The sequence below is a fragment of the Gallus gallus genome, chromosome 5, assembly GCF_016699485.2.
Source record: "Gallus gallus isolate bGalGal1 chromosome 5, bGalGal1.mat.broiler.GRCg7b, whole genome shotgun sequence".
Classification (NCBI taxonomy): Eukaryota; Metazoa; Chordata; class Aves; order Galliformes; family Phasianidae; genus Gallus; species Gallus gallus.
In genome coordinates, this window is record NC_052536.1 from 56,966,201 (window position 1) to 56,988,768 (window position 22,568).

Genomic DNA, 22,568 nt, shown 5'->3' on the forward strand with positions numbered 1-22,568 from the left:
CTCTTTTGGTAACTGTCTCTCAGTGATTGCAGGCACCCCCCTGCAACAGAACTGAATGTTATCAGATTGAAGAATTTCAGCCATGCAGTGTGAGTTACTCCTTTAATTCTCCCACAGACCAAAGATTTTCTGCTATATTTGGAAAAAAGGGGAAAAAAAAAAAGAATCAATTTTTTTTTCCAATGAGCAAGTGTAACAGAAGGGCTGTAGTTCTAGTTGAAAAGCTGTAGAAACTGCCAGTATGAGTAAGCACTGTCCAAAGCAAATGTAAGACTCTGTCAGGAGGATTTGTACATCCAAAACCTAGATATTTCCATGTCATAGAGTATATCCTAAGAGATCCTTTTTAGCTGCCCTTCCCTGGCTGGGAAGAGAGCATTCCTTGTGAATCTATGGTTTTCATAGAATTGTAGAAGCACAGAATGGTTTGACTTGGAAGAGACCCTTAGAGGCCATCTGGTCCCACTCCCTGCAATCAACAGAGACACCCACAGCTCCATGAGGTGCTCAGAGCCCATCCCCTGACCTTGGGTGCCTCCAGTGACAGGAGACATTATAATTTCTTTATTATTATTATCATGAGTAATAACATGGGATAAATACCCAGTATGCACGGTCACTTGGTTGGGTGGGTAGCGTTTCCTTGGTAAAAAGCACTATCAAACTTCCCAAGAACTTCCCCAGTTCATTATCTGATCTCTTACTGCAACGATCCAAGCAGCTGTCAAAATCAAACATAAAGGGGTTTCATACCACCTTTTTAAAACTGAAAAGCATTTTCATAGATTTGAGAGTCCTTCAAACCCAATTATCGAATCAAAATGCAGTTGCAGCCACTCTCTAACATCTCTTCAGAAGTATAAAAACATCCATGTATAACTAATCACTCATCAGCTTGCACAGTAAACCCTTTCCCTTGCATGTGTTTTATAAGAGCCTATAGGAATTAAAAGAGAAATGTGGCCCTTAGCATTCACCTACAGCCACAAAGAAGGCTATAATGTTCCTCCAGCTGCACAAACAGTGGCCCTGATCTGACGTGCCATGCAGGAAGCTCTCAGCAGATGAAGTCAAATGAGAGCTCATCTGCACACCCACCACAAGCCACAGCCCCATCAGCTGGTGTGGGGGTTAAGATATGAATGCGTACCTATATAAGGTGGAGTATGCACACATATATTTATGTATGTGTGTGTGTACATGTATATAAATAGGAAGGCAGAATCATAGAATAAAATCACAGAATCACTCAGGTTGAAAAAGACTTCCAAGACCCCCAAGCCCAACCCCAAACCCCACCCCACTGTGCCCACTGCCCACATCCCTCAGTGCCACATCTCCACGGATCTGGAACACCTCCAGGGATGGTGACCCCACCACTCCCTGGGCAGCTGTGCCACTGCAGCACTGCTCTTCATGAGAAGTTTTTCCTAATATCCATCCTGTAGGTTACAGGATAATGTGGTGAGCATACATGACAGTACATACTAAGAAATCTCATGTTTTTTTGATGCGATATTCCCACCTCAGAGAGGCCAGACAGGTCCCACCTCACAGACCTGGAAACCTAGTTTAAAAGCAAGAACAAGCTGCAACTAATAACATTTCTTAATAGCCTAGCTTCCCTGCTGTCAGTAGAGCTCCATGGATTTACACCGTTGGATGCTGCCATGCCCTAAATGCTTACTCTAGGGAAAAGCCGTAGCATATTTCACATGTTTATTACTGTCATATATTACCACAAGCAGATTCACAGCTGGTGTGAATTGTCATCACTCTGTGAAGTTAACATCCAGGTCTTTTCATAAATGCATAGACATGGCATTATACATCACCTCTGTCCTCGCGTATGCATATTTATATACAGCATGAAGGAATAAAGATTCGAGCCCCAAATGCTCAGCTAATATTGCTTGGTGTGATTCCCTCAATCCGTATCATGAAACTTGCTAATAAATATATTTCACCCTACTGCTGCTTTCCTTATGTTTCTGTCCTGGTGTTGATGGAAGTAAAAATACTGTGGTACATAAAGGGCCAGATGCTTGAAAAACAAGATACCAGTGATCATAGAATCATAGAATCACAGAATGGCTTGGGTTGGAAGGGATCTCAAGGATCATGAAGCTCCAACCCCCCCGCCACAGGCAGGGCCACCAACCTCCACATGTAATACCAGCCCAGGCTGCCCAGGGCCCCATCCAACCTGGCCTTGAACACCTCCAGGGATGGACGGGGCATCCACAGCCTCTCTGGGATCCTAAAAGCACACTCTGGCATCATCCCCCAGAATTATAAGACACTTTGATTAATTTGTCAGCAAGATCCTTTTTGGTTTATTCGCTTATTTATGTTATTACATATAAGCGTATTCTAACATATTAAAAACAAAATAAGAAAGCAATGTCTTCTCTTATTCTTGCTTCTAATTGCTTGTGCCAGCAAATAATAATTTAGGCTTTTATGTACATTTCCAGGCAGCTTTCTTATGTGTTTCATTTTCTTCCTTCACTTTGCCTCACTCTCATGGATTTTGCCTTTTTGCATTTTTTATGCCTTTATGTTCCTGGACTACAACCACAGCAAGAAAACGAAGTTCCTATTAAAAACTATGCAACTTACTTTGCTTACTGATTTAACCTTCATGAAAAATCAATAAGGATTTAATTCTGAACATAAAAATATTATTAGAGTTTTATAGGGTTTCTTTAAGGCCATGTTTAATTAATAATGCCAGAGTGGGGCTGGTTTCCTGTTTCTTTGGTGGGTGTTTTTGGTCACTCAATAAAAATGGGGGAAAAAAGGGGTTTAATAAAGTAATTATTGGAAGAGCAAATGCTGTAAGAAGGGACAGCTGTTTTGCAAGCATAAGGTATTTTTTCCCGTGGAAAGAAATAACATAAGGTTAATTGAGGAGGGAAAAGAGCTACTGGCAATGCACAGGCCTGGAAAGGTGAGGAAGGAAGAAACCAGAGTAAGAAGTGATTAAATTCAGTGCAAAGGACAGCATGCAAAATAGGCAGCAGCAAGTGGTTACCAAAGACGACCTGCGTGTTCAGAAATTGTGCTGAGAGGAGCTTCAATGAGGACATAGTCAGAGTCAAAGCAGAAGAGATTTCCTTGGAAATGGGTGGGTTTTGTTTGGGGAGTTGTATTTCCCTGGAAAGTATGGATATTTTCCTAACAGCAATGTCCTTAATTTGCCTGGAAAGATATAAGAGATCTTTGAATGGTTCCTGCCAGGGGAGCATTTGCTGTCATGACAGAGCTGAGGAGAGATGAACCAAAGGGATGGCCAGGACTGAGGGCAACCAACCCCTGTGTGGAGGGATGGAATAGTTGGTCTCTTCCCTTTAGGGACAGACTGACCTTCAGGAGAAGGATGGACAAAAACAAAAGGAGTTGTAACTATCTCCATAAAACACAACTTTTAGGGGCTCTGAATCAATTACGATGCTTCAGAAGGACATAGGATTTGGATTGCTTCCAGGCTTTGCAGGATTTCATTCTCATTAACACCAACTCTGCCCTGGTCTAAGTCCAGTGATTTCTGCAGAAATACTGCTGATCTTCATAACTTCCCCTGACATCCAACCTAAATCTTCCCTCCTTCAACTTTAAACCATTTCTCCTTGTCCTGATATTATCTACTCTTGTAAAGAGCTGACTCCCCTCTTGTTTGTAGGCTCCCATTAGGTACTGGAAAGCTGCAGTGAGGTCACCCTGCAGCCTTCTCTTCTCCAGGAAGGTTTCATTCTACCTGCCTCTGCCTCTTCCTTATCACACACCCTTCCTCTCAGGTCAGTGGAGTTAGAGACCTAAACATACCATAGCACTCAGATTATATTTCTCCCATTACCAATAATTTAATCATTCATAAGCCACAATTCTCGAAGTATATATATGTATAAATGTCTTACCTTTCTTTAACATCCTGTATATGACTCCCGTTCCCTTATTTTGAATATTGTAAACAATAGTTTCCTGCTGTTTAACTGTGCTGCTTTTATTACACATTCTGTGATGGGGCGGGGGGGGGGGGGGGGGGGGAAGGGCTACTCAAAGGAGATGTGTATTTCATATATTTCCATTGTTTATAAAATTGGGCAGAAAAATAAATTCTAATGAGCATTTTTAAGCCATAATTACACAGATAGTAGAGAAGCCATCATCTTCACTGTAACAAACACTTTGCAGTGAGTTGCTGTAATATTTTTGGTCCTAAGTGTGGAAGAGACCCTCTGGTGCGATGGTTCATCCCTAAAAAGAAAGGCATATGAATTTGAACAGCTTGCACAGCAAAATTCCTTCTGTACCACGGATAGAGGGAGCGATTTGAACTAGACAACTCTAAAACGAGAGCTGTGAGACAGTATTTTGAGAAACTGCCTTCCAAACAGCTTTTCTCATGGTTGGACTTATAGAATCATAGAACAGCCTGGCTTGAAAAGGACCACAGTGCTCATCCAGTTCCAACCCCCTGCTATGTGCAGGGTCGCCAACCAGCAGCCCAGGCTGCCCAGAGCCACATCCAGCCTGGCCTTGAATGCCTGCAGGGATGGGGCATCCACAGCCTCCTTGGGCAACCTGTTCAGTGCGTCACCACCCTCTGGGGGAAAAACTTCCTCCTCATCTCCAACCTAAACCTCCCCTGTCTCAGTTTAAAACCATTCCCCCTTGTCCTATCACTATCCACCCTCGTAAACAGCCATCCCCCCTCCTGTTTATACACTCCCTCCAAGTACTGGAAGGAAAGTTATGAAATCTGCTGTGCTGGGGAACTCAAGCAAAGGTTGTAAAGTGGGATTTAACTTGGATCCATCTGTGTCTGCTGCCGAATCTCAGCTCAGTGAGGAACAGAACACCAGACGTGCAGCTGGGCACTCAGCTCCGACAGGTAATGCCAGCACAGCAGCAGTTTCAAATCCTGGCGTGGATAACCGTGCTCAGCAGTGGCACCAAGCACAGCACGGCCGTGATCGTATAGTGGTCAGTACTCTGCGTTGTGGCCGCAGCAACCTCGGTTCGAATCCGAGTCACGGCAGGAACACTCCCCATAAGCGTGGCTTGAATTTTGGGTGGTGGGTCCCTTCTGATTTAACTCTGTCACACTCTGGCATCTGCTATTTCACAGCTGCTGCAGGGAGGAGATTATTGCACGAGCCCTCAAACCGAGCAGAGGGAGCAAAAAAGTTGTTGTGAGAAGAGTTTGCGCTCCAATGTAAACGATTTGAGAAAGCACAGAGGCATCGAGGAAGGACTTACAACAGCTCAGCCAACACACACACAGATATCTCAGAATACAGTCCTGGAAGTGGGGGACAACAGAGCTGTTCTGCTGTCAGGGAATCACTGCGCAGCCCTAATCCAGCATCTGTTATCTCTGAGAACACACCGCAATGAATTCCCTGCGCTCCGGAGGCAGCCGTGATTTGAAAACTGCCTCTATTAATTGATTCCCCAAATTAACTGTTAATCCAAGAGTCCTGATTATGATTAGTGTGCTAATCAATTTATTTGATAGAAAGCTTTTTAAATTTTCCAAATTACAGTTCAGCTCTTCTCTCTCTCTTTTTAGCTTGTTTCGTCTAATTAACTGTTTTTCCTAGCAGTGAAAAGCAAGATCTTCCTTTCTTAATTGCCTCTTGACCCTTTCTCCCTCTCCAATGCAGTTGCCTTTAGAGGTTCTTCATCATGAGAAAATTAAAATGCTATCAACGAATTAAAAATATTGTTTGGCTCAGAGGAAACTTCCCAGCACGTCTGTGAATGCTTCGGAGTTATATTTACACAGCTTTGCTGGGGAAAATCTGACTCCCGAGCAGACTGGATTGCCCTTCAGTTAATGCATGCAGATGAACAACCTCCCTGGCGACTTTGCAGGATCGGCTTTGGTAATTGCTGATTGCAACACCAGGCATGGAATGTCTGCAGTGTGTGAGAGAGCTGTGCAGGGAGTGGGGACATGTGGATGTCCCCTGATAGGCCAGGGGTTGGTGGGATGGCCCCGAACCTCAGGGTGCTCTCTGACCTCAGGGTGGTTCTAACTGTGCCAGCCTAAGACGTCATGGTGTTTGTGTGGTGCCTTGGGAAAGCACATGGAAAGTTACCGTGCTTCCTGGAGAGGGAAAACAAAGCCCAGAGCTTGGCTGTCACAGCCACATCTGATGGCTGATGGCTGTTCTGATCTCCAACCTCCCCACATCAGTGGGTTTGCAGAGGCTCTCCACGCTGCTCGTCACGGTCAGACCCCACAGCTGAGATTTCTGAAGCAGCCCATTCTGAAACGGGAAAAAATAGCTCTCGTTAGTGACAATGTTTATACTGCAGCATCCTTTCCTCATATATATAAAGGTCAGCTCTAAATCAGAAACTCAGTTTAAAGAAAGAGCAAACCACTTGCTGGGCTGCTAGTGCTTGGGGCAAGAGGACAGGGCTGGATAACTCCCTTTCCCTCTTCTTCCCAGCCCCTGCTCCCAGCATCAACAGTCTCCATCTCTCAGTGCCATGACTTTACCCATTGGCTTGTCGTGCATTTGTACCACCTGAGTGCGTAGCGCTATGCCTAGAGAATGCATACTGCCTTCTCAAATGTCTTTCCTCATTTCTTCACTGAATTTTTTTTTTTTTTTCACAGCAGAACCCAGAATAGCTACTGCTCAGCATGTTCTCACAGAGGGATCCTTCCTTGTCTGTGAGCGCTGTTTGCTGCTGAAATGTCTCACTGCTTTCATGCAGCGTTACTGTATGATCAGGGTGCTTCTCCTCCTTCACCTCCATCCTCCTTCCCTGAAAGCTGGGAGATTTCCATTCTAGTTCCCCCAAACACTGAAATCTTCAGGAACTCTCCCAGCTCTGCTCAGCTCTTGCACCAGCACAAGAGCCCTTACTCAGAATCCCCTCCTTGACGCCTGCAGGTTGTACTCCCCCACAGCTGGCAGAGCTTTTTTGTCGGGACCAGATAACCAATAGGCTGCAATGTTTGGTGCCAGTGTGCAAGTACTCTGAGATCAATTGCAGCTGAATGGAAGCTGAATCATCTGACAGCTGTACAAACCATGCATTGCAGCAAAGTGCTTAAAGGGTTTCTTCCTGAAGCGCACAAGCCAAGGAACCATGATGTACAGGTGAGTAAGCTGCAGGCCACTCTGTGTTAATGCCTGCTGATCTGATCCAGATCTGATAGCAAAGGAAGAAAAGGAAGTTTTACAAAAGAACTTTCCAGCACAGATTTGCAAGCAAGGAGCTTGGGGAAGTGATTGCCATTGAGACACAGTTATCAGATAGATCTCATATCTGTAGCATCTTCCTGTCCTTTGGTCTCAACTTGTGGCAACACTGCTGCTGGTGGTGGCCAGGATGACTTCTCTGAGGCATTTCTTCCTCACCCTCCAGGGTCTGCCTCTATCAGCCTTCAGGCTGCCTCAGGTTGCTGCAGTGCCCGTTTTCATTACCACTTTTTGGACAGTTGACTTTGTCCTAGGACTTTCCTCTCTTTGCTTCTTTCTCAGAGCAGGATTTAGCTGGCTTCTCCCAGAGAAAAATGACAACAGGAAGATCAACATTTACCTTGTTTTGTTTTGTTTTTCCCTTCAGCCTCTGGTATTCAAATGCTTCTCCCTGTCTCATCCGTTTTTCCCTATTCTCTTCCTTCCCATTGCTTCATCACTTTCCCATACCTCTCTGACATCTCCAGTGTCTCTCCTGGCTCTTCCCTCAGCCATACAAACATTTTCTTTCTCCTCTCTTAAAGCAAAGTGAGAACACACCTCTCTCTCTGCTTGGTTTTGCAGCCACTTTTATTTCTCCCATTTTTCCACTGCTTACTTTCTTCAGCACTTTGCCTGCTTGGACTATCATTTCTTCAGGACATATACTGGCCTTAATTGGTATTTGCATAGATCCAAGTACGGCATCATTGATAGCTTTCTTGAGGCAAAGAGGGCTAATACTAATAGCATGGAAAAAGCTTGAACAGTGACTGATGAACTTCTGTTTTTGCCAGTTAAACTTTGGGAATCATTACTTTCAGCATGATAAGTTAAAAAATAAAAATAAAAAAAATCTGGAATACATCGGTTGCATTAACTTTTAGGGCACAACTGACCAATTTCTCATTTAAGATCAGCCTGTATATACAACTGTGTTTCAAAATCTGATGTGATAATCACGATTTTAAATTCCTCCTTGGCAACTGGGAATGCCCTCTTTCCACTCACCTACTCATTTTCACCCCACCTTTGTTTCAGCTTCTGTTTGCTGCTGCAAAGTACTCATCTTAGCTAATGCTCAGGCAAGGTATTGGGTTTCCCATTAACATTAGGATTGAAAAGTCATTCATTGATTTACCTTCATTACACAGATAATGAGAGGTATTTTTCATTCAGGGATGTGTGATGAAAAATGGCTTTCTCATTCATTAAGTTGTCAAATTGTAATGGGTCTCTATTTACAGGAATCTCACATACTAAGAGATCAGAAAATTATTTAGCAACAACAGAAGGCTGTGAGGTCCAAACACATCCATGCCCTGCATTCCCTTGGATGAAAGGACTGTGGGCTGAGAAGCTGACCCTGTGGGATGGCTACCATTGGTGATGTTGATCAAAGGTATTTGATCTCACCACCTAGACTGAAATGGGATGGCAGCTGGGGAATCAGGTACAATTTTGCTCCACCATTTCTCTACCACCATTTATTTCATGGAAAAAGAATCTCATGTAACTCCGCCACAAAAAAAAACAACAGCATAAACAACTTTCTTCTGTTCTCTACTAGACAAAGAGCTACTCATCCAACATAATCACAGCCTACCACGAGGTCTGGTCTCAGTTCAACCAGCGTTCCCTGGAAGAAGTGCTCAGGGTAATGGTTGTAATCTTTCGGGCATTCTGAAGCTGTAAACCCAAGATCAGCTCCTGCGCTACCTGGAGCAGAAAGTAATTTGATTTTCCATTTCTGGCCTTTGCAGTGAGTTGACTAAAGAACTGTTTTCTGGGAGGAAATCTGTGAGTGTACATACAGGCCCAGACTTTTATGAAGATCAGCAGTATTTCTGCAGAAATCACTGGACTTAGACCAGGGCAGAGTTGGTGTTAATGAGAATGAAATCCTGCAAAGCCTGGAAGCAATCCAAATCCTATGTCCTTCTGAAGCATCGTAATTGATTCAGAGCCCCTAAAAGTTGTGTTTTATGGAGATAGTTACAACTCCTTTTGTTTTTGTCCATCCTTCTCCTGAAGGTCAGTCTGTCCCTAAAGGGAAGAGACCAACTATTCCATCCCTCCACACAGGGGTTGGTTGCCCTCAGTCCTGGCCATCCCTTTGGTTCATCTCTCCTCAGCTCTGTCATGACAGCAAATGCTCCCCTGGCAGGAACCATTCAAAGATCTCTTATATCTTTCCAGGCAAATTAAGGACATTGCTGTTAGGAAAATATCCATACTTTCCAGGGAAATACAACTCCCCAAACAAAACCCACCCATTTCCAAGGAAATCTCTTCTGCTTTGACTCTGACTATGTCCTCATTGAAGCTCCTCTCAGCACAATTTCTGAACACGCAGGTCGTCTTTGGTAACCACTTGCTGCTGCCTATTTTGCATGCTGTCCTTTGCACTGAATTTAATCACTTCTTACTCTGGTTTCTTCCTTCCTCACCTTTCCAGGCCTGTGCATTGCCAGTAGCTCTTTTCCCTCCTCAATTAACCTTATGTTATTTCTTTCCACGGGAAAAAATACCTTATGCTTGCAAAACAGCTGTCCCTTCTTACAGCATTTGCTCTTCCAATAATTACTTTATTAAACCCCTTTTTTCCCCCATTTTTATTGAGTGACCAAAAACACCCACCAAAGAAACAGGAAACCAGCCCCACTCTGGCATTATTAATTAAACATGGCCTTAAAGAAACCCTATAAAACTCTAATAATATTTTTATGTTCAGAATTAAATCCTTATTGATTTTTCATGAAGGTTAAATCAGTAAGCAAAGTAAGTTGCATAGTTTTTAATAGGAACTTCGTTTTCTTGCTGTGGTTGTAGTCCAGGAACATAAAGGCATAAAAAATGCAAAAAGGCAAAATCCATGAGAGTGAGGCAAAGTGAAGGAAGAAAATGAAACACATAAGAAAGCTGCCTGGAAATGTACATAAAAGCCTAAATTATTATTTGCTGGCACAAGCAATTAGAAGCAAGAATAAGAGAAGACATTGCTTTCTTATTTTGTTTTTAATATGTTAGAATACGCTTATATGTAATAACATAAATAAGCGAATAAACCAAAAAGGATCTTGCTGACAAATTAATCAAAGTGTCTTATAATTCTGGGGGATGATGCCAGAGTGTGCTTTTAGGATCCCAGAGAGGCTGTGGATGCCCCGTCCATCCCTGGAGGTGTTCAAGGCCAGGTTGGATGGGGCCCTGGGCAGCCTGGGCTGGTATTACATGTGGAGGTTGGTGGCCCTGCCTGTGGCGGGGGGGTTGGAGCTTCATGATCCTTGAGATCCCTTCCAACCCAAGCCATTCTGTGATTCTATGATTCTATGATCACTGGTATCTTGTTTTTCAAGCATCTGGCCCTTTATGTACCACAGTATTTTTACTTCCATCAACACCAGGACAGAAACATAAGGAAAGCAGCAGTAGGGTGAAATATATTTATTAGCAAGTTTCATGATACGGATTGAGGGAATCACACCAAGCAATATTAGCTGAGCATTTGGGGCTCGAATCTTTATTCCTTCATGCTGTATATAAATATGCATACGCGAGGACAGAGGTGATGTATAATGCCATGTCTATGCATTTATGAAAAGACCTGGATGTTAACTTCACAGAGTGATGACAATTCACACCAGCTGTGAATCTGCTTGTGGTAATATATGACAGTAATAAACATGTGAAATATGCTACGGCTTTTCCCTAGAGTAAGCATTTAGGGCATGGCAGCATCCAACGGTGTAAATCCATGGAGCTCTACTGACAGCAGGGAAGCTAGGCTATTAAGAAATGTTATTAGTTGCAGCTTGTTCTTGCTTTTAAACTAGGTTTCCAGGTCTGTGAGGTGGGACCTGTCTGGCCTCTCTGAGGTGGGAATATCGCATCAAAAAAACATGAGATTTCTTAGTATGTACTGTCATGTATGCTCACCACATTATCCTGTAACCTACAGGATGGATATTAGGAAAAACTTCTCATGAAGAGCAGTGCTGCAGTGGCACAGCTGCCCAGGGAGTGGTGGGGTCACCATCCCTGGAGGTGTTCCAGATCCGTGGAGATGTGGCACTGAGGGATGTGGGCAGTGGGCACAGTGGGGTGGGGTTTGGGGTTGGGCTTGGGGGTCTTGGAAGTCTTTTTCAACCTGAGTGATTCTGTGATTTTATTCTATGATTCTGCCTTCCTATTTATATACATGTACACACACACATACATAAATATATGTGTGCATACTCCACCTTATATAGGTACGCATTCATATCTTAACCCCCACACCAGCTGATGGGGCTGTGGCTTGTGGTGGGTGTGCAGATGAGCTCTCATTTGACTTCATCTGCTGAGAGCTTCCTGCATGGCACGTCAGATCAGGGCCACTGTTTGTGCAGCTGGAGGAACATTATAGCCTTCTTTGTGGCTGTAGGTGAATGCTAAGGGCCACATTTCTCTTTTAATTCCTATAGGCTCTTATAAAACACATGCAAGGGAAAGGGTTTACTGTGCAAGCTGATGAGTGATTAGTTATACATGGATGTTTTTATACTTCTGAAGAGATGTTAGAGAGTGGCTGCAACTGCATTTTGATTCGATAATTGGGTTTGAAGGACTCTCAAATCTATGAAAATGCTTTTCAGTTTTAAAAAGGTGGTATGAAACCCCTTTATGTTTGATTTTGACAGCTGCTTGGATCGTTGCAGTAAGAGATCAGATAATGAACTGGGGAAGTTCTTGGGAAGTTTGATAGTGCTTTTTACCAAGGAAACGCTACCCACCCAACCAAGTGACCGTGCATACTGGGTATTTATCCCATGTTATTACTCATGATAATAATAATAAAGAAATTATAATGTCTCCTGTCACTGGAGGCACCCAAGGTCAGGGGATGGGCTCTGAGCACCTCATGGAGCTGTGGGTGTCTCTGTTGATTGCAGGGAGTGGGACCAGATGGCCTCTAAGGGTCTCTTCCAAGTCAAACCATTCTGTGCTTCTACAATTCTATGAAAACCATAGATTCACAAGGAATGCTCTCTTCCCAGCCAGGGAAGGGCAGCTAAAAAGGATCTCTTAGGATATACTCTATGACATGGAAATATCTAGGTTTTGGATGTACAAATCCTCCTGACAGAGTCTTACATTTGCTTTGGACAGTGCTTACTCATACTGGCAGTTTCTACAGCTTTTCAACTAGAACTACAGCCCTTCTGTTACACTTGCTCATTGGAAAAAAAAATTGATTCTTTTTTTTTTTCCCCTTTTTTCCAAATATAGCAGAAAATCTTTGGTCTGTGGGAGAATTAAAGGAGTAACTCACACTGCATGGCTGAAATTCTTCAATCTGATAACATTCAGTTCTGTTGCAGGGGGGTGCCTGCAATCACTGAGAGACAGTTACCAAAAGAGCCACCAAGGTGCTATAAACCCAAAGGCAGGTGGAGAAATGTGAGTTGGCATCAAATCTTGCAGGATCTGTGCCAGATCTCCAGCTGATTAAACTTGCAAACCTTTATCAGCATCCCTGGCAACAAGGATGCCTGATACACTTGAAATCAAGATGTTTGTGAAGTACCTACTGAGGATTCCCAGTGGGTCTAGAGGCTCCACCCTGGAAAAGGAGGAAAAGATCCTCAAGGTCATCTCACAGACCCAAGTTTTAGGGGCAAGCTAATACCCTGTCCAGGGGACTTCACCTGAGGGATAAAGACCAGCCTCCCACTGGCAGCCTCAATGGACCAGATGGACCAGACAACCCTCTGATCTACCTTCTACATGCGTTTGGTCGTGTGCCGTGTTGAGATTCCCACCCACAACTGCAAAATGAATAATAAAGAACAAAACAGGTTTAGCCTAATGTCCTGTGTGCTACTCCTTTCTCAGGCAATACCTTTAAAAGCTATTTTATGTACAATAAAAGTGCAGTATTTTATATAATGAGCAAGCAGAGCATCTTTCTTTCCACTGCACATGCTCTTACCAGCAATAAATCAGCTGAAGTGTGCATTGCTCTGTATTAACCGTAGTCTAGATGGATGTCTGGTCTGCCATCTTCCCAAGTCCTTCTACTAAAATGATCCAAAACAGCAGATTGCATTGTGCAAATTATAACAGTTATGGTGCAGCCCTGGATCAGAATTTATATCAGCAAAAGCATTCCATCGTTTGTTTGTTTGCTTGCTTACCCTTTTCTTGCTCCTCAGAAGGAAACTCAAAACCAAGTAAGTTCCCTGGCCACGGGGCTATGTTCATTCTCTGCATCTCTGCAGCACGAAGGTTTCCCAGGCTCTGTCTTTGCACTGCTGTTCATTATAAAACTTCTTCCTTATTAGTGCAAACTAGGCAATTAAACAAGTGAGGGCCCCACTGACGGGAAAGACCAAAATCATGCTACAAAGCACACATTGCAGGCTGTGCTCACTTCCCACTGACCTCTGCATGGAGGGAATAGCACAGGGATGGAAGTTCAGTTCCTCCCTCGGTCCACTCAGGGCCTCTCTCCAGCCAAGTATACTTCTCTCAGATACCCCAGACCAAATTACTTGCTTGGGTTTTAATTAAACCAGGGTGTTAGTCTCCATGCATCCAGTCATCCCTTCCTGTCCAGTCAGCCACACAAACTGCTAGAAGTTTGCCTGGTGCTTAAGTTACCAGGAGCACAGCTTAGTGGTTGAAACGTATATTTAGCATACCATAGCAACGCACCCTTTTATTTGATGGCTGAGAAATCTTTTCTATCTATTTATAGATAAAAACACAGAGAGGAAAATTCGGAAGATAATCTGTGAGGTTTTTAGTGAAGAATATTACAAAGAATGAAAAAATGTAGTTGTCTTTAAAAAAAAAAAAAAGAAGAATAAATTGGGTACAATATTCTTCACTGGGAATTTAGCATTATCCAGTAGTGTAAAACTGGATTGCTCTTTTAGAGTCATTTTTAACTTCAAAAAGGATGTTTGCCTCTGCAGACCGTCATACTCAAGAAAATAAATAAAACCATATTGATAAGTGGGAAGGTGGAACGCAGCTTATCTGTTTTTCTCCCTAAATGAAGGCCAGACCCAGGCATTGATTCTTCTGCTGCTAAGACGTAATCTGTTGAACTAATTACACTCAGAAACAAGTACACTTTTCTACAGCTATAATAAAGAAACACCTCACACTTCTCTGTTATTTCCCTCGGTTTTGTAGCTGTTTTAATGGGCTTTGATTCTTCATGCTGAGCCATCAGTCAAACACTCAATACTGGGCACATACGTTTTCCTTTCAGTCTTCTGCCATCCTTGAAGAACAGCTTCACCAGCAATTCCTTGAAAACCCATTAGACAAATACTCCGTAGCTTTACTCTTCTATTGCTGTGCCTGTAATCAGCGTGTAGGCTTCCCTTAAATTCAATTATACTGAACTGGTCTCTCAAGCCTTGCTCATATGACTTGAAAGAGTTGATGACGGCGTTAACGAAAATACACAGGTCCACATCATCTTCAAACAGCCCTTCTATTTCATTGGAACAGATTCGTATTTCATTCCAAAGAATTCTTTAAAGTACCGATTCCAATGTCTTATCATTTTTATAGCCGCAATTTAAGGCAAGCTCCATGAGTTGTGTGCTTTTCTGCTGAAGTTGATCATTGCCCAAAGAATCCAGGCTGCTTTAATCATTTCATAACCCAGCGTGAGCCAGCCATCAGCTGTTAGAAACAGCTCCACAAATACGCGACTCATGCAAAGAAAGGAAACCAGCATGTCCTAGCACAGAAAGCAAAAGGAAAAGCTTTAGCACATGTTTTTCACAGTCAAAATACTGCACCCCGCGGAGCACACGCTCCCCAGAGGATACGCCATTCAAAGCCACTCAGCATGTGCTGTGCGTCTGGACCTGACAAGAGTCCCGACATGTTTGATAAGAGGGTCATCCAATTGATCCTGGCAATTAGATAAAGAGAGATTTTCTGTCTTTATGAGGAATTCCACCATCATTTTAAAATATACTCAACTCAAAGGCCATGACCGATGATTAACAAAATCAAAGAATGATAATGTGAGATAATAAAATGATCTGCTGCAAACTGAAATCAGGTGATGTGCAACTTCTGTGGAGCCCATATGAAAAGGATAACACTCTTTTCTGGTTAATGCAAGATGCTTCTTCCTGCTTGGATGCTCAATTCTCTTGAGAGGAGCCCATTTCTCTGTGCCCATTATTCTGTTGTTTGGAAGCAATTAGATAATTAAGTACCTGGGAAGCAAAACCAGATTTTTATGTAATCTGTACTGCATTGTGATCCTTCTTCTGGTTGTCTCCTCTAAGTCCAGTATCTCTAAAGCCAAAGCAATCCATCCATCCATAATAATTTTAAGCTGTTACAAATATTGCTGTCCATGATTATTTTTTTTTGCTAATCACCTATTTATTATCGCCCACCTCTGCATCTGAGCACATTATTCTGAAATTCAAGATACGCCTTAGCTTACAAAGGTGTTTAAGTATATTGTTTGTGACGGTAAAACCATTTGTAGGGAGTGAGAAACCTTTGTGTACACAATGCAGTGCTGAATTCCTCCACCATTCGCAGCTGTGATGTGCAGTATACTTCCCCCATTCAGAACAGCTCTCAGTAATTTCTGACCTTTTCCTAAATTCTGAACACGGTGACCATGCATACATAGCTACAGGTGCATTCTTTATTTCACCAGATTTTTTCCTCCTCCAGTGCTCACAGACGATGTACCTGATTAAGTCAGTTCTAATAAAAAAACTCAATTTGACTCCAACAGATTTTTATCTTTTCCATTTTTTTTTGGCACTTTTCTTTTCCCCTGTTTGCATCTCCGCCTGGATACGGACTTGTCAAAAAAAATGATACAATGATACGCTGGCACTGATAAAATAGCAGCAAAATAAGAATGATAGTTAGCCACAGATATCGTGTGTGGAATGAGTAAAGCGCTACAGGCTAGGAGGGGATTGCTAGCAGCTAATTGCCACAACTGGGTGCTGGTTATCTTTTGATAGTTAATAGCATAAATGAGCATTCTGGGCTCCATCAGAAGAAGGGTGGCCAGCAAGGACAGGGAGGTGATTGTCCCTCACTACACTGCCCTCATGAGGCCCCACCTGGAGTACTGCATCCAGATCTGGAGCCCCCAATACAGATAAGACCGGGAGCTGTTGGAGAGGGTCCAGAGGAGGGCCACAAGGATTATCAGAGGGCTGCAGCACCTCCCCTACAGAGACAGGCTGAGGGAGCTGGGCTTGTTCAGCCTGGAGAAGAGAAGGCTGCGGGGTGATCTCAACTGTTTAGAAGGGTAGATAACAGCAGGACAAGGGGAAATGGTTTTAAATTGAAGGAGGGAAGATTTAGGTTGGATGTCAGGGGGAAGTTCTTTGCTATGAGAGTGGTGAGGTGCTGGAACAGCTGCCCAGAGAGGCTGTGGATGCCCCGTCCACCCCTGGAGGTGTTCAAGGCCAGGTTGGATGGGGCCCTGGGCAGCCTGGGCTGGTATTACATGTGGAGGTTGGTGGCCCTGCCTGTGGTGGGGGGTTGGAGCTTCATGATCTTTGAGGTTCCTTCCAACCTGGGCCATTCTGTGATTCTGTGATTCTGTGATAAGCATGAGCACACACATTTTTAGCAGTTTGGGTGCTTTTGTAACTGTCCTCATTGAACGGTGGTGTGCTCTGAGGTTCAAGGGCTGCTGCTTCTGCTCTGCCCCTATGTGGTGGGCATGGATGAGGGCACATCCTGCACACTGCCAACCTGCCCCAGGGCCTGGCAGCCTTGGCTGGGACTGCTGGTGGCATCATCCTAAAGGCAGGTGGTGATGGACAGGTTGGCACACAGTGCTGCTTTTGTGATTTGTGTCACTGAACTGTGATACTTTGGGAAAAAAAAAATACATTGTACTGTACTCCCAGAGAGCTCCTATCCTTTTGTACATCCCCTTGTAAGAGATGGAAAAATTCTTCTGGTCTTTAGAGCCCTTACTGCTTTGACAGTGTAGTTACTTCTGCTACAGAAATGCATATGTTTCAATATAGATATATTTATCAAGCAAATCTTTAAGCAGTGAGAAGTAAAACCTGCAGGTTTTATCTCAGAATGATGCCCAGAACACATTTATTGAAGAGCTGATTGTTCCTGCATTCTAATCCACAACAGTGAATGAGGTCCACATTCACCAGTGCTTTGTATTGGTATTTCATGGCTGTCCAGTAGTTCAATTCACTTACGGGTTCATTCGTGATCTATGAAGTTAAATATATGGTTAAATCCCAATGAATGGGTGTTTGACTTTGAAGTAAGAGGGATCTTACTCCATAAATAATGTAATGCTAGTGAAATGAAACACAAGTTTTGGCTCTTTTTGCTCATGCTAAATGAGTATGGATGTGAATATGGCTTCAACATCAGAATCTGAAAAGGAATTTGGTGGTCAGCAGCTGAAAAATAGCAGGAAAAACCTGACAATTTTCAGCAATCCTCTGAATATCAGTAATATCCCAAATAGGCTTGTAAATAGAATAAGAACAAAATTAATAGCTTCCAGTTCCCTATACATCTGTGGGTTTTTTTTCCACAAGTTTAGCCATTTGTAATTATTATTTTCTATGAGATACCCAGGGCAGCACAAATCCCTGGGTTCCCATGTTTATCCCTTCTCTCTCTTCCTTTGCCAGGACACTTTTTCATTTCATTCAGTGGTTGCATACAATGGCCACATTCTCTGGCATGGGGTTACTACAACAAACAGCCCATGATTTCTTTCTATTCATTTCTCATGTTGCATTGTTTCCTCTCAGTCTGTCTACTTCAGAAATCCTACAGCTTGAAGATCTCCTTCCCTTCCTATCCTCCAAGTATTTTCCTCTATAAGAGATTTTTGCAGAATAGAGGGAAGAATACAGTGTGCAAATTGTGAGTAAATGGCATTTTCTAGCTAAATGTAAAACAATTATATTCTTGCTGCCTTCTCTTCACCAGGCTGCCCCACCTCTCTCAGTCTATCCTTGCATGAGAGGTGCCCCATCCCTGGGACCATTTTTATGATTCTCCTCTGGACGCACTCCAACAGCTCCATGTCTCTCCTGTATTGAGGACTCCCCATCTGGACGCAGTGCTCCAGGTGAGGTCTCAAAGCACAGAGCAGAGGGGCAGGATCACCTCCCTCGCCCTGTTGGCCATGTGCTCTGGATGCAGCCCAGGGTATGACTGGCTGTCTGGGCTATCATCCACCAGAACCCCCAGTCCTTCTCAGCAGGGCTGCTCTCCAGGAGTTCTTTGCCCCGTCTGTGCACTTCTGGGATTGCCCTGACCCAAGGGCAACACCTTGCACTTGGCCTTATTGAGCCTCATTAGGTTCACCTGAGTCCACTTCTCAGTGCTATCTGGGTCCCTTTGGATGGCATCCATTCCTTCTGTCACATCAGCCTCACCACTCAGCTTGGTTCCATCCACATACATTCCTATGTGTGCATGGGTGCGTTCATACACCTACAGCACAGAGCGATCTCAGTCCTGTTCTGCATTCCCTCCATGCAGGCCTTGCTGAACAACTGTGGGAGCCTTTAGGTTTCAAGAGCCACGCCAAGCAGACAATATCTCACCACATATTTGGAAATATTACACGTTTCCAAGGAGTTTTAATTCTTTATTCCCTGATGCAGATACGGATCAGAATTTCGCTTTTCTTGTGTTTGTTTTCCAGTCAGTCTGAATGATTTTTCTCCCTCTGCTCTTGTGATGGTTGAATAAGAGAGAAGATTAATACTGAAAAGAAAATGAGATTGCTTCTGTTTCCAATTCTGTGTCTTATTTATATTAATAATTGAATACATCTAAGATTACTTTTATTGAGGAAACAATAAATGTTTAATAAGTGAATGAGCAATCCGTCATAAAAGTAAGTGCCAGTTAGAAGGCTTTTGGGGTGGAGGGAGGTTGTTTTTGCTTTAAATCATCATAGGGCCATTTTATTACCATTGCCATGTCATTAACACTGCACATTATTCCATAGTGGGATGAGGTAACTACCAAGATAGAATGAGATTTTAGTAGCGACAATATGCAGTATCATAAAACGTATGAGCTTTGGTGCTCAGATAGAGCTCGGAGGCTGATGTACAGTAATAAAGCTTATTCCAGGCTGCAAACACTCCAGCCTTAGCATGTGGATGGGAGGCTCAACCCTACCGCCCCACCTGATATTTAGGCCAGAATTAAGCAGATGTTTGTTGTCATAACATCTCACGAAAGGTCTGAGACCTTGATTCGGTGCAACAGTGACAGTGGTTAACAATTGAAGAGGTGAGGAAAACATCAGTATCTGGCTGAGGTCGAAGCAGGCATTGGAGTTCAGAACCAACATAATTGTCACTGAACAAAAGGATGAGCTGCAGCCAAACAAGCAAGCAAAATAAATTAAAAGCACATTAGCAGTGTAAAGGAATCAGAAACACACAGATAAGAGGTAAGCAAACATATTCGTGTTAAGTCCCTTGCTAATGCCTTTGAATACATTCTAGAAGGATTTGTACTGGAGATTTATACAAATATAAAGAGAATATGTGCACTTCAAACAAAACATTGGTAAGAAACAGATTTAGAAGGAAGAGGATGCGGTTGCCATTAACTCATCCCTCTGGTTAATGAAGTATCATAGAATCATAGAATGGCTTAAATTGGAAGGGACCTCAAAGATCATCTAGATCCAACCCCCTGCCATGGGCAGGGCTGCCACCCACTAGATCAAACTGCCCAGCAACCCATCAAGCCTGGCCTTAAGTCACTCAGGGATGGGCATTGACAAGTTGTGTGGGCAGCCTGCGCCCTCTCACCGCCCTCTGAGCGAAGAAGTGGTTGTGGTTGGACTTGATGGTTGCAGTTGGACTTGATGATCTTGAAGGTCTTCTCCAACCTGAGCAATTCTATGATTCTATGATTCTATGAAGAACTGGAAGCATCCAGTCCAGGGGCAAGTAAAGGACCCACACCACAGGATTCAGTCATCGTAGTCACTGATTTGCAGACTTTCACACAGTCTATGTAGCGCACAAACCCACTTCTGGCACTGCTGGGAGTGGGCTTTGCTCAGCATGTAATTTGGGAAGGGTGAGATTTGGAGTGCTCCTGCCCAAATGAAAGCCTTTGGTGCTACTCATTTCCATAAGGCCAAGAGAGTAATGAAGTTGATGTCCAGCATCCTCTGGCAGCTTACACCATGACAGAGCCAGCATCCTGCGGCCAGGAGCGAAGACATGTGGTGTCCAGAATGGCCTTACATGGGGTCAGCATCTGGTGCCACTAAAAACACTTCGTACATGCTTTGAAAACCTTTTCTGACTTTACCCTGGGCAAGCAAGTAAAATGTTTGCTAAGAGCTAATAACTCAAGAAATTGTTGCCTAGGGTTGGATAGCTTAGAAAGCCAGCAACGTCCCAGCTAGAGAGAAAGGGGATAAGAGCAGTGATTACAATAAAACAGAAACTTCTCCCTGCTGTGGCCCCTCACTGAAGTGCTGAAAAGAATCAGGTCATAGAGCCATTTGCTTTGTGCCATCAGGGGAATGTGAGCCCATCAGGAGGGGACCTGCTGTGAGCCTCCGTGGCAGACATCAGAAGGTTTCCTTCCTTTGCACTTTTGTTAAAAGTTTTGTTTTCGTTCTCCTACAAAAAGATATCTCTTATTATTCCCAGGTCGGAAAGTGGGCTCATAGATTTTGAAGGGATGGTTCACCCTCTGGCTTTCCAAGATGTTCGGAGTGCAGTGGTCTAGGAATGACCTCCAAGAGGCAACAAAACAACATACTAGAGGGCAAGCTTCTGATCATTAAGCTTAAATTCATTCTGTGGGGGCCTCTAGCTCCCAGGAGGCAGAGAATAAGGTAGTAAGCTTTTGTGTTAGTGCTGTTGGTGTTCTGATTCACTGAGAAATCACTAAAACAGAAGCTTTAGGAGAGAAAAATGTGCTTACTCCATATTTAAAGTGACTGCTGCAGCTGACTGCAGATCAATACTTGCAGTGCTTCCTTCTTGATCTGATCAACACCATCATCTATTGGAAGCAGCTTCTCTTCTGGCTTGGAAAGAATGTTCTGACTTGCAGTATGGTTTCTACATCATATTCAAGTCAAAGTCTGCTGGTATAGTGGGAATACAACCATCATTTAAAAGCCCATTTTTGCACACACTTTCTTGGATGTGCCTTGGATCCTCAATGCTAATGTCAGCTTAGATCTGCTTGGGAGAGCTGAAATTTGTGACAGATGCTTCCTGATGCTATGAGCATAGCCCACATATGCTACTCCACAGGGAGTTCTCCAATATTCTTTCATCACTTATGTCAGGTTCCAGATTTAACTACCAGTGCGGTGTTTTTAATGGATCCCATAAATATGATTTCACGGCCATCAAATGTTGCTATTGGTTTCTACAGCTTTGGAAAGTAGTATAAGAATGTTATGAAGATGATAAATCTGGAAATCTGCTGAACCATCTAAAAATGCTGGAAAATATAACCAGGTGTGATATATGCATAAGAATCCACTGCCCAGAATAGATGCAGGTGCCGTTGGTGGCTCTTCTTATTACTGGAGACTATGGGAGCCATGCAGAAAAACTTCTCTTTTGTTCTTCTGAGTTCGGAAGAGAGAAAGGGAGGTTTTACTGCAAGATCCCTCCCTCCACCCTGTCCCTCTTCCCCAGGGTACTTCATTTTAGTCATCCTCAGGTGCTGCATTGGTAGAACAGCAATATAGAAACCTTTACCCTCAAAGTCCTGAGCAACATTTTTGGGATAAATAGTAAGATAGTGGGGATAAATAGTAAATAGTAAGAATGGGATATAACAGGGAATTGTAAGAAATCACCACTTTAATGATGCTTTGTACGTCTCTTTGAAAAAAGAAATTAATTCTTTGTTTGCTAGACCACTGGAACAGCTGGCTTCTACCACCACCCCTCTGGAAAAGCCATTAAAAGGACCAAAACTGATAGCATTTGGAAGGGTACACACTCTGGCACATATGTCTCAGCTTTATGCTTTGACAAACAGCAGCCTCTTGCTGTTGTGTGAGACACACAGGTATCCCCACTGACTTAGACGTTACTACATTGCTGATTTTCACTTTGTTTTTTCCTCTCCAACCACTGGTCCCGATTCCCTTTAGAGACGGGTTGAGCTACAGCTTGAATTCAGATAAAATCCCGTCTGGTCCTAAGGCACCAAAGCAGCTCCTGCCTGTCCTTGTTCACTCACAGAGCTAGTTTATAGCACTGGAGGACCAAGCAACTGTCTCTAACCTCATCTGGAGAGTTCTTTGTAGTCTAAGACTACACATCTTTCCAGGATCTGTGTTTCATAGAT

At 43.4% G+C, this 22,568-nt stretch overlaps 1 non-coding gene across 1 annotated transcript; it reads left to right on the forward strand.

The window, feature by feature from the left end:
- Positions 1-4,972: 4,972 nt before the first annotated feature.
- Positions 4,973-5,044, forward strand: TRNAH-GUG. The gene has a single exon. It is a non-coding gene; the product is annotated as a tRNA-His (tRNA).
- The last annotated feature ends 17,524 nt before the right edge of the window (positions 5,045-22,568 follow it).